Raw genomic sequence first — 12,565 nt, 5'->3', positions numbered from 1 at the left:
TGGGACAGGCCTCTTAGCATCCATCCTCAGTGATGGACTTTGAACAAGTCCTGGGGAGCCCTGGGACAACATTTAAATGGAGCATCCTACTGATCGAATCATTCAGCTGATGGTCGGGCAGGCGAGTCAGAGTTTGCCTGACATGGAGACATCCTTTTTTCAAATTATCTAAAAATACAGCAAGAAAATTCACCACAGACGGGCTAATCAGCTTTTTTCGCCCAAAACCAGACTGAGTGAAAAAATGGGAAAATGCTGCAGTGTCAGAAAACATAAACATTACCTGAGAGAAGTGCTATCTCAAATCTTCAGTGTTCCATCAGCTCAGTCTTAGCCACAAACCGCAAACCTTATGGCGCATGGTGCTGAGTTAGCACCACCAAAGAGTGAAGCATCAGGCTCAGATGTTAACAGTTTTATGCACAAGAATTAGTTATGATGATTAGTGGTACAACAGAATGGAAGTAAATGTCTAACTGTTTAGCATTTTGATGTGTTTCCTTATTCTTTCAATCAAGGTTGATTCCGGGGCCCAAAATCTATGTCTGCATTAGTTTGGCTTGCCCTTGCATGTTCAAAGTTTTAACATTTTTGAGTGGGAAGTTATTGAAAGTGCAAGCTTGTTACTTCACAACAAGGGAACCAGATCATCTGGGACTTGAGTGTCCAAAACGAGCAAAATAATTTCTTAACTAATTGGATTGAAGGATTGTGAAATTCACAGTGCAAAAACTTTGAATGTACCTACTATCGCAGTTACATAACCTTCTATCGTGTACAGAAAGAGAAATGGGTGGAGAAGGAAACATTGGATTGAGAGAAAAAAAGGAAATTTTAATGTTTTTAAAATCTGAAACAATTAAAAGTTAAATGGATGAAAGTCCACGCTTGTTATAGTTAATTTTCAGTACCAGAGAGATTGATTATCAGTAATTTACACATTTATTATGTCTTTATAAAAGTACCAAGAACTGGAATGGATAGGATTTAACTTTCTGCAGTTTGTATCTGTTATGCAAATACTGCAACTTCATGCCATTCGATGCATTTTAATGGTGTGGCAGACAAGAGTTTGTTTTTTGTGTAAAGCTAACAGTGAAGCCATTCAACTTAGACAGGAACTTTGTATTTTTGAGTTTAATCGTCCATCTGCCCCTCATCTGAAACTGCATTATCATTTGTTCATGAATAACAGTGAATGCCATTGTCCTCTTTGTTACTTTAACTGCAAAACCTGATTCCCTTTCTATCTTATGCAAATCCAAGTGTGCGAGTATTTTCTTCTCTTTTTTTTGGATAAATTGTTGGCTAATTAGTTATGTGAGAGCACTTTTTTGATGGAAATAATGTGCAATGATTTCTTGTCTGGAGCTTTTGTTGCATCATTTCCTTGCCTGGGCATCTTTGTCATGATCTACTGATTGGTTTTACCAGCATGGTGGCATAGTGGTTAACACTGCTGCTTCACAGCGCTAGGGGCGTGAGTTCAATTCCAACCTTGGGTCACTGTCTGTGTGGAGTTTGCACATTCTCCCCGTGTCTCCGTGGGTTGCCTCCGGGTGCTCCAGTTTCCTCCCACAGCCCAAAGATGTGCAGGTTAGGTGGACTGGCCATTCTAAATTGCCTCTTAGTGTCCAGGGATGTGCAGATTAGGTTACGGGGTTACAGAGATAGGGCGGGGTGGCTGGGGGAGTGGGTGGCGTGTTCATTCGAAGGGTTGGTGCAGACTCGACAGACCAAATGGCTGCCTTCTGCACTGTAAGGATTCTATGACCTACCTTCTGGAGTAGGAATGTTCAATTCTGTTTTTATTCCTTCATGGGATGTAGATGTTGCAGGCAAAGTGAACATTTATTGCCCATCCCTAATTGCCCTTGAGAAGGTGCACTACAGTGCAATTAGGGTTGCCAGAATTTTGACTGAGCAATTAATGAATAGCAATATATTGCCAGGTTTGGATATTATGTGTCTATGTGATGACATTTGCTGCCCTTCACCACACACATCGCAGCTGTTCAAGTAGGTGACTTACCACAACTTTCTCAAGGGCAGTTAGGGATGGACAAGAAATGCTGGCCTTCCCAATGACATCCACATCCTTTGCCTGTTGCCCTAGTCCTCGGTGATAAAGGTAGATGGTTTGGGAGATGCTGAAGAAGCCTTGTTGAGTCCCAGAAGTGCATTTTATAAATGGTGTGCACTGTAACCACAGTGTGCAAGTGAAGGAGGGAGTGAATGTTTAAGGTGGTGAATTGGATGCCAATCAGGCAGGCTACTTTAATTTGGGTGACGTCAAGTTACCTGAGTGTTTTGGGGGCTGCACTCATCCAGGCAAGTGGAGAGTATTCCATCACAATCCTATTCTCAGGAACTTCTGTAATGACATCCGAGGGCTGAGATGGTCAGCTTCCAAAAAACATTTTCCTTGGATAATACTAGTTGGTGGAAAGTTTGTGTCACCTCTTTGTTGCATTTCCTGAGGCCTCTAAGTAGTTTGCGTTGGGGCAGTTTAATTCTTCATCAGGTCTTCCAGCTCAAATCCACAGAACTGCTGGTGAAATCTGAATAATTGATTTGAATAATTAAAAAGTGCAGTTCTAAGGACAGTGTGAACAATGGAAGTAAGTCATGCCGACACTGGCAAAGTAGGAAGTGCTTAACTTAGACAAGGTTGGCATTGCAAACTAGATAATCCTGCATTGTATTTTGGGGATGGGGCTTAAGTTTTTGCCCTCCTTTAACGTTGGCACTCAAGACCCATAGTTTTTGGTATTTGTAAAGAAAAATCTCCAATAAATGGAGCCTTGAACGTCACTAAGAAACAGAGCATCCCTTCTCACAAACCCCAAGTAGACTACTGAACATTTAGAGTGCTTAGACCACCTAACTGCTATGAGTGGACCTAGGTAGAGTGCTCCCTTGGAGGGTTGGTGCAGATTTAATGGGCTGAATGGCCTCCTTCTACACTATTTGGATTCGATGTTTACCACTTGATTCCAAGTGACTTCAGTTTATTAGGCCTCATTGATATCTCATACAGTCAAATGCCGCTTTAATGGCAAGGGCAGTCACTTTTGCTTCACCTCTGGAATTCAGATTTTTCAGTCCATATTTGGACTAAAGCTGTAACACCGGTTGGAGACGAGTGGACCTGGTGGAAATCAAAGTGAGCATTTGAAACCAAGTTACCGGTGAGTAGGTGACATTTATCAGCACTATGATCCACCCCTTCCATCATTTTTCTGATGATTGTGGGTTGATGGGGCTGTAATTGGTCAGTTGAATTTATCCTGCTTCTTGTAGACCTATCTGGGTAATTTTCCATGTTGTTGGATAGATGCCGTTGTTGTGGTTGGACAAGAACAACCTGATTAGTTGTACCTCTAGCTGTGGAACACAAGTTCAGCATCACAGCCAAAATTGACAAATGAAGTTCAACACAAATATATGTGAGATAGTACATGCCTGAAGGATGAGTAGGGAGGGTAGTTTGGAGGGTGAAAGTTTAGGTAGGGTAGAGGAAGTGCACAAATACACCTAACATTAAAAGTTCCACCACAGGTTAGCAAGGCCATCAAAAAACAAATCCAGAGGGATGGAAAATTTCTGCTGTTTGGCACAATTCTGACTTTTTTATCACCAAATTCTGTCCTTTTAATTTTTCACTTGACCTCCAACTGGCCCGGGGAAGCTGTTACTTCGCCTCTCCTTCTTTAATTTGCTGCCAATTCTGACCTGGCAGTGTCATCTGGGCACCCTGACAGTGGCGCTCAGATGCCAGCCTGGCACTGCCAGGTGCTTAGTTGGCACGGCCAGCCTGGCAGGGGCAGTGCCAGGGTGCCAGGCTGGCAGTGCCAAGGTGCCCAGATGGCATTTTGCCCATGCTGGGGATCAGGCCCAGCATGCCCTGTTCATATGAGGTGGGGTGTGGGGGCGAGGGTTTGGTGACACCCCAACAGGTGAGTTGGGATGTTGGTGGGGTTCCAGGGGTTGCGTCGGAGGGGTGAGAGATTGGGGCGGCATTTAAAAATGATGCCCGATCTCTTCTTGAACTGGCGAGCAAAGCTCCTCAGTGCAGGAGTTGCAGAGCGTTCCCCGCTGAGGCCCCAAATTTTTATTTTTTTAATTTTTATTTTTTTAGATTTTTTATTTAAAACAAATTTGTAACATTTACAGAGAGAAAAAAGGCCCGATGCAAAGAGCACCCCCCCCCCCCCCCCCCCTCTGCTGCTGCTGTCGGTTTCCTACGCTGTTCCCTGAGAGTCTGCAAGTGACTTTCTCACCCGGGGGATCCCTGGTCGTCAGCCCTGCGCTTGGCCCTAGCCTGCCCCTCCTCCTACTCTCAGGTGCCCCCAGACCTACACTAGCTATGCTGACCCCTGCCCTTGGCACCTGCCAGTCTCCCGCCCGAGGGCTCGGGCCCTCCCCCCACACACCAAGGACCCATTAACCTGATTGTATCTCCCCGTGCCCTTTCAAGTCCCTTACCCACCCCTAGCCCATCCCCCTAACAGAGGCCCCGACCTCCCGCCAAAAGGTACCAAGTGCAGGGCCCCCTTAGCAGGGCCCCTCCCCCCCGCCCCCCCCCGCCACTCCCCCCCTCTCATTGCAATCTCCCAAGAACACCCTAAGCAGTGCACCCTCCAGCCCCCATTCTCTGTCCAGGCTGAAAACAATCTTGGATAAAACATTACAGTCCAGGATAATTTAACAAACCGCCACCAAACAAAAGCTCTGAGAGCCCAGAGTCCTTTAGTTCAAGTCCAGCTTCTTATTTTAATAAAAGTCCACTCCTAGTCAGGGCAAGTTAGGTTAACAGACCACCGCCACTGTACAGCACTGAAAAAACTAAGTGCCCGTTAGTTCAAGTCCAGCTTCTTCTCTTTAATAAAGGCCCAAACCTGTTCTGATGTCTCGAAGTAGTGCTGGAGTTCCTCAAATGTAACCCAAAGCTTTGCAGGATACAGCATTCCAAACCTCACCTTCTTTTTGTAGAGGGCTGCCTTTACCTTGATGAATCCTGCACGCCTCTTGGCCAGCTCCGTTCCCATGTCCTGGTAAATGCGCACCTCGCAGTTCTCCCATCTACTGCTCCTCTCCGCCTTGGCCCATCGCAGCACGCGTTCCCTGCCAGCAAACCGGTGGAAGTGGACCACCAAGGCCCTCGGTCGGTTGCCCGCCCTGGGCTTCCTTGCGGGGACTCTATGCGCCCCATCCAACTCCAGGGGTCGAGGGAAGGCCTCCGGTCCCATCAGCGCCTCAAGCATACCCATCACGTATGCACCCACATCCGATCCCTCACAGCCCTCGGGGAGGCCAACGATCCTCAAATTCTGCCTCCTGGCTCTGTCCCCCAGCTCTTCAAGCTGCTCCTGCTTCCTCCTCTGGCGGGACTTCAGCTCCTCCACCTCGTGCTCCAGCTCCGTTACCATGTCTGCCTGGCTGGAGAGCTTCACCTCGACCTCTCTGAGCGCCTTCTCTTGGACCGCCTGTGTCCCGACCATTCGGTCCATTACCGCTCTCATCAGGTCCAACGTGTCCCTCTTCAGTTCGGCGAAGCAATTCCTGAAGAACTCCATCTGTTGCTCCCTTGGCCAGTGGACCTCTGCTCCCTGGTCCCTGCCGTCTGCCATGCTTCGCCGCCCGGTCTGGGGTCCCCGCTGCTCCCGCTTTGATCCTTGCCGCTCGACTCGACCACTTCTGGTCCAGCTGTCCATACCCCGGGGGGAAAGCCTCTTCCCTAGCGTCCCCTCCACCGATTCAGGTCGCCAGGTCCCGAAAAAGTCAGTTGAAAAAGGTCCGTTTGCCCATCGCGGGCGGGAGCAATCCGACCTGCGACCTGCTTCCTCGAGGGGCTGAGGCCCAAAATAAGAGTCCCTTTTGATAGCGGGCTTGTTCCTGCCCAAAACAGGCTCTGCTTCTTTTCTCGTTAAATCACGCCCATGAGCTCATGCTGTTGATGGTAATATAGTAGCATGGATAGAGGGTTGGCTATCGAATTAGAAACTGAGAGTCGGGATAAATGGATCATTTTCAGATTGACAAACTGTGTGGAGTGCCACAGAGGTCAGTGCTGGGACCTTAACTAGTTACAATCTATATAATGACTTCAATGAAGGGACCAACTCTATTGGAGCCAAATTTGCTGATACAAAGATCAGTAAGAAACCAAGTTGTGAGGAAGACACAGAATGTGCAAATGGATATAGATAGGTCAAGTGCATAGGCAAAAAATTGGCAGGTGGACCAGAATGTCGGAAGATTGTCCACTTTGGCGAGAAGAATAGTAAAGTAGAATATTATTTAAGTGGAAACTGCAGAATGCTTTGATACTGAGAAATCTGGGTCCCATCGTACATGAATCACAAAGTTATCATGCAGTGAGAGGAAGTAATCAGGAAGACAAGTGGAATATTAGCCTTTATTGCAAGGGCGAAGGAGTAAAATAATATGGAAATCTTCCCATTCGAATAGGCCTTTGGTGAGATTCCACCCAGACTACTGTGTACAGTTTAGGTCCCCTTATTTAAGGAGAGATATACTTGTATTAAAGGCAACTCAGTTAGTTCACAAAGTTGATTCCTGAGATGGGCGGCATGGTGGCACAGTGGTTAGCACTGCAGCCTCACAGCTCCAGGGACCCGGGTTCAATTACGGCCTCGAGTGATTGTCGGTGTGGAATTTGCACGTTCACCCTGTTTCCACCGGCTGCTCCGGTTTCCCCCCACAATCTGAAGATGTGCAGGTTAGGTGCATTGGCCATGGTAAATTTACCCCTTTGTGTCCTAAATGTTAGGTGGGGTTGCTGGGTTACGGGGGTTAGGTGGAGGCATGGGCTTAGTAGGGTGTTCTTTCCGAGGGCCGGTGCAGACTTAATGGGCTGAATGGCCTCCTTCTGCACTTTAGGGATTCTATTCTATCATTCTATTCTATGAAGGGATTGTGTTATGATGGAAAGGTTGAAAGGTTTGGCCTGCACTCATTAGAGTTTACACGATTGAGAGCTGATCTTATTCTAGCAGAGGGCTTGATAGAGTAAATGTTGAGAAATTGTTTCCCCTCATGGATGCATCTAGAACTAGGGGGCACAGTTTCAAAATAAGGGGCCCCCCATTTCAGTTAGCCATGAGGAAGAATATCTCTCGGTGTTATTAATCTTTGGAATACTCTACCCCAGAGATCAGTGGAGGCTGGGCTATTGATTATATTTATGTCTGAATTATTTGATCTACCAGGGAGTTGAGTGTTTTGGCGGGCAGTGCGCAGGCAGCAATGTGGAGTTAAGGCCACGATTGGCTTTTTGGATTGGGGGAACAGTCTTAAGGAATCAAAAGGTCTACTCCTGCTCTTATTTCTTTTAGGACACTAAGGGGCAATTTATCATGGCCAATCCGAGTACGCCACTACAGTAACTGACTTCATTAATAAGTTACTGTGTGCCAAAGAAGCGAATCTGCGGGTTTCCCAACCGGAAATTCCCCAACAGGAATATCCACTGCTTGCTGAAGTCTAGGTCTGAGGCGTTCACGTCACGTGACCCTGACCTATACAAGAAATGTATTTCCAAGAGCCAGTGCAGACTCGATGGGCCGAATGGCCTCCTTCTGCACTGTAAATTCTATGATTCTATGATAAACCCACAGGCCATAATCAGTAAGGATAGGCAACAACATCTCCTCCACAATCATGCTCAACACTGGTGCCCCACAAGGCTGTATCCTCAGCCCCCTACTATGCTCCTTATACACCTATGACTGTGCGGCCAAATTCCCCATCAACCCGATTTTCGAATTAGCTGATGACACCACCGAAGTGGGTCGGATCTCAAACAATGACGAGACAGAGTACAGGAATGAGTTAGAGAATCTGGTGAACTGGTGCGATGACAATAATCTCTCCCTCAATGTCAAGAAAACAAAGGAGATTGTCATCGACTTCAGGAAGCGTAGTGGAGAACATGCCCCTGTCTACATCAATGGGAACAAAGTAGAAAGGGTCGAGAGCTTCAAGATTTTAGGTGTCCAGATCACCAACAGCCTGTCCTGGTCTCCCATGCCGACACTATAGCTAAGAAAGCTCACCAACGACTCCACTTTCTCAGAAGGCTAAGGAAAATTTGCATGTCAGCTACGACTCTCACCAACCTTTATAGATGCACCATAGAAAGCATTCTTTCTGGTTGTATCACAGATTTGTATGGATCCTGCTCTGCCCAAGACAGCAGGAAACTACAAAAGGTTGTGAATGTAGCCGAGTCCATCCCGCAAACCAGCCTCCCATCCATTGACTCTGTCTACAATTCCTGCTGCCTCGGAAAGGCAACCAGCATAATTAAGGACCCCACGTACCCCGGACATATTCTCTTCCACCAACATCCGTCAGGAAAATGATACAAAAGTTTGAGGTCATGTACCAACCGACTCAAGAACAGCTTCTTCCCTGCTGCCATCAGACTTTTGAATGGACCTATCTCGCATTAAGGTGATCTTTTCTCTACACCCTAGCTATGACTGTAACATTACATTCTGCAGTCTCTCTTTCTTTCTCTATGTACGGTATGCATTGTCTGCATGGCATGGAAGAAACAATACATTTCACTGTATACTAATACACGTGACAATAATAAATCAAATCAAATCAATCCACCTAACCTGCTCATTTTTGGACTGTGGGAGGACATTGGAGCACCCGGAGGAAACCCACGCAGAAACGAGGAGAACGTACAAACTCTACACAGTCACCCAAGGCCGGAATTGAACCCGGGTTCCTGGTGCTGTGAGGCAGCAGTGCTAACCACTGATTCACGTGACACCCTTGTAGTTGTTCCAATACTTCAATGAGATCTATGTAAGTTTCAGGATTCTGCTGGTCTACAAACTCTTCCTAGTTTATTGCAGCAAAGAATTCCTAGCTGCACTATCCACAGATGGATTTGAAGACAGGTAAAAGACATCAACAAGCTTGGCCAGCTGCTCAGCAAGGATGAAAACATTCCCTTCAAGCAGTTAATAGAAAGATTGCACTTCTTTCATCTGCATTTTTTTCAGATTAATAAAAACAACTTGCATTTGTCTGCACTTTTCACATCCTCAGAACATCTAAACTGCTTTGCAACAAGTATTTCTAAAATGTAGTTACTTGTTACTTAGCCACACAATGCAGCCAGTTTGCAAGTAACAATATGGTAAATGACCTGTTGCTGGTGGTGTTTGTAGTATAATTGTAGTATAATCGTATCTTAGTCATTTACTATGGACTGGTTTAGCACAGTGGGCTAAACACTGGCTTGTAATGCAGAACAAGGCCAGAAGCGCTGGTTCAATTCCCTGAACAGGCGCCGGAATGTGGCGACTAGGGGCTTTTCACAGTCACTTCATTGAAGCCGACTTGTGACAATAAGCGATTATTATTATCGTTACAGGAAGTGATGCAACAGGATGACTCGAGAACCCTTTTAAAATAGCAGGTGGTTCCTGATTCCGATACTCCTGACCCCATTCCCAGTGTTTCCAATTCTTGTCAGTTCCCTTTAGTGTATGCTGTGCATGTTGCTTCAGATCATGAGCCTGCACCCTGCAATCCTGGGCTGGCAGGCTGCATTGTGGGTATTGACTCTAGTTCTCTGCAATTTTCATGGAGCCAGGCAGGCTTTTCAGAGAGTCGTGGTTCACGGCATCTCAGAGGTGTCATAAATCACAACACGCATGAGGGAAAGTTTTGATAGGTAAAGTTCAAAAGGTCTCCCATGCCAAGATATGACCTTCAGCCACCTTCTGCGATCCCTCATGCTCCCATGCCAATAGCACTTACACATCTCAGCCAAGAATACATAATGAAGCTTAGCTGAGAGGCAGAAATCCATTAGCCTAATGAAACATCTGGGCACGAGGAGCCATAGAAGTTGTTTTGGGGGTGTGAGGTAACATGTGAAGTGTGTGTGTGTGTGTGTGTGTGTGAGGGGGGGGGGGTGGAGCGTGGGAGTGTGAGAGCTGAAGGGCCTTCATATTTTAATTATAAAGTCCCACACAGCCGCCTCTGCCCCCGGCAGCTCCTGTGGCTGCCTCCAAACTTTCTCCCAGGTCAGTCCAACTGCGACCCATACCCTCTCCTTCCACAATGAAAATCCTGTCCTTGTGGGCACTTTCTCCTGAGGCGGGCAGGCCAAGCCAGGAATCTTCCCAGCTCCCGCTACCCACCTCAAGGATGAAAATCCAGGTCCACAATACTCCTTTAGCACTGCGCGCACATTCCAGTTTAGATTGTCTGCTCTAAATCAACAATTTAATCCACAAGTCAACAATTCTCTGCAGGGTTGACTGAAAAGCAAACCTCTGGACCTACTTATTTTCAATCTCCACATATCCATCTGTTCTGCACAGCACACTCAATTCCACACTGACAGAACCTCCAGGAAATCTAAAAAGGGCATTGGAGTGAGCTCTATGAGACTAATCAGAGAAGAATGGGAGGGAATTTAGGAAGAAACTATCCATTGCCACTAATGCAAAATCACTTGAGGGTGAATTACACGATGTGTTAAATTCCAATTCATCTCTAGATTCTATCCCTCCTTGTTCAATGAATTTTTAAAAAATGAAATCTTGAGATGTGAGTATCGCTGGTTAGGTCAGCATTTATTGCCCATCCCTAATTGCCCTTGAAAAGGTGATGGTGAGCTGCCTTCTTGATCTACAGTACGAAGTCTTACAACACCAGGTTAAAGTCCAACAGGTTTGTTTCGATGTCACTAGCTTTCGGAGCGCTGCTCCTTCCTCAGGTGAATGAAGAGGTCTGTCTCTTCATTCTCTTCATTCACCTGAGGAAGGAGCAGCGCTCCGAAAGCTAGTGACATCGAAACAAACCTGTTGGACTTTAACCTGGTGTTGTAAGACTTCGTACTGTGCTCACCCCAGTCCAACGCCGGCATCTCCACTTCTTGAACTACTGCAGTCCATGTGGTACATTTACATCCACCTTGCTGTTAGGGACGGAGTTCCAGCATTTTAATCCAGTGACAGTGAAGGAACAGCGATTTATTTCTTATTCAGGATGGTGGGTATTCCTTGGTGGTGGTATTCCCATGTGTCTGCTGTCCTTGTCCTTCTAGATTGTAGTGGTCATGGGTTCAGAAAGTGCTGTCGAAGGAGTCTTGGTGAGTTTCTGCAGTGCATCTTGTAGATGGTACACATGCTGCCACTTTAGATTGTCTGCTCTCAATCAACAATTTAATCCGTTGGATAAAAGCAAATTACTGCGGATGCTGGAATCTGAAATGAAAGAGAAAATGCTGGAAAATCTCAGCACGTCTGGCAGCATCTAGATGCTGCCAGACTTGCTGAGATTTCCCAGCATTTTCTCTTTTGAATTTAATCCGTTGGTTGTGGAGGGAGTGAATGTTTGTGGATGGGGGAGCAATCAAGCAAGCTCCATTGTCTTGGATGCTGTCAAGCTTCTTGAGTGTTGGAGCTTCACCTATCCAGGCAAGTGGAGAGACTTCCATCACATTCCTGACTTGTGCTTTGTAAATGGTAGATAGGCTTTGGAGAGTCAGGAAGTGAGTTATCCGCTGCAAGATTCCTATCTTCTGACCTTTTCTTGTTGCTGGGTCAGTTGTATGGCGAATTCAATTCAATTTAAGGTCAATGGTAACTCCCCAGGATTTGATAGTCGGGGATCAGCGATGGTAATGACATTGAATGTCAAGGGACGATGGCTACATTCTCTCTCGTTGGAGGTGGTTATTGCCAGTCAATTGTGTTGCACGAATGTTGCTTGTCAATTGTCAGCTAGTTCGTGTCTAGGTTTTGCAGCATTTGAACATGGATTGCTTAAGTATTTGAGGAGGCACGAAAGGTACTGAACGTTGTGTAATCATCAGCGAGCATCCCCACATCTGACCTTATGATGGCAAGGTCATTCTGCCAGCCCTGTTCAGATGAAACTTATTCATCGAGTACTGCAGTGTTTTCAAACTTTTTTTCCCGGGACCTACTTTTACCAACTGGCCGAACTTTGAGGTCCATGCCAGCCGACCTTCACGACCCACGCCGGAAAACCTTCGCAACCCACACCGGCTGACCTTTGCGACACATGCCACCTGACCTTCACAACCTACTATTTTCACTTACTTGTAATGTGACAGGTGAGCCTGCTTGGTCCTCACGATCTCACTTGCTTTGTCATCCAATGTTACATTCCTGCTAAGTGCTTCAGCTGATAATTTAAGCTCTCACTGCATCCTTTGAAAAAAATCAAGAGGTTTGTCCTCAACCTCGCCATGCGTAGTTTTTAAATGCCTTTGATGTTTTGAGGGTTTTAAACTTTAATTTGCCAGTGCTACCCAGCACATTACACAAATAGGCATTGCATCCTGATTTGCATTGGCACACTTAATAAAGCCATACCTCAAGAAATCATCTTCATACTGTTTTGTTCCTGATTTCATCACCTTCTTAATATATTGTCCACCAGAGGACCAGGAGCTCTGGGTACAGCTCACACCAGCACTGCTTTGTCCTGCCTTGGACTCTCCTGTGAAGCTTTCTCCAGCAGATTCAGTTGAGAG

This window comes from Scyliorhinus torazame, chromosome 2, assembly GCF_047496885.1.
Source record: "Scyliorhinus torazame isolate Kashiwa2021f chromosome 2, sScyTor2.1, whole genome shotgun sequence".
Classification (NCBI taxonomy): Eukaryota; Metazoa; Chordata; class Chondrichthyes; order Carcharhiniformes; family Scyliorhinidae; genus Scyliorhinus; species Scyliorhinus torazame.
Note: the sequence above shows the minus strand (reverse complement) of the source record.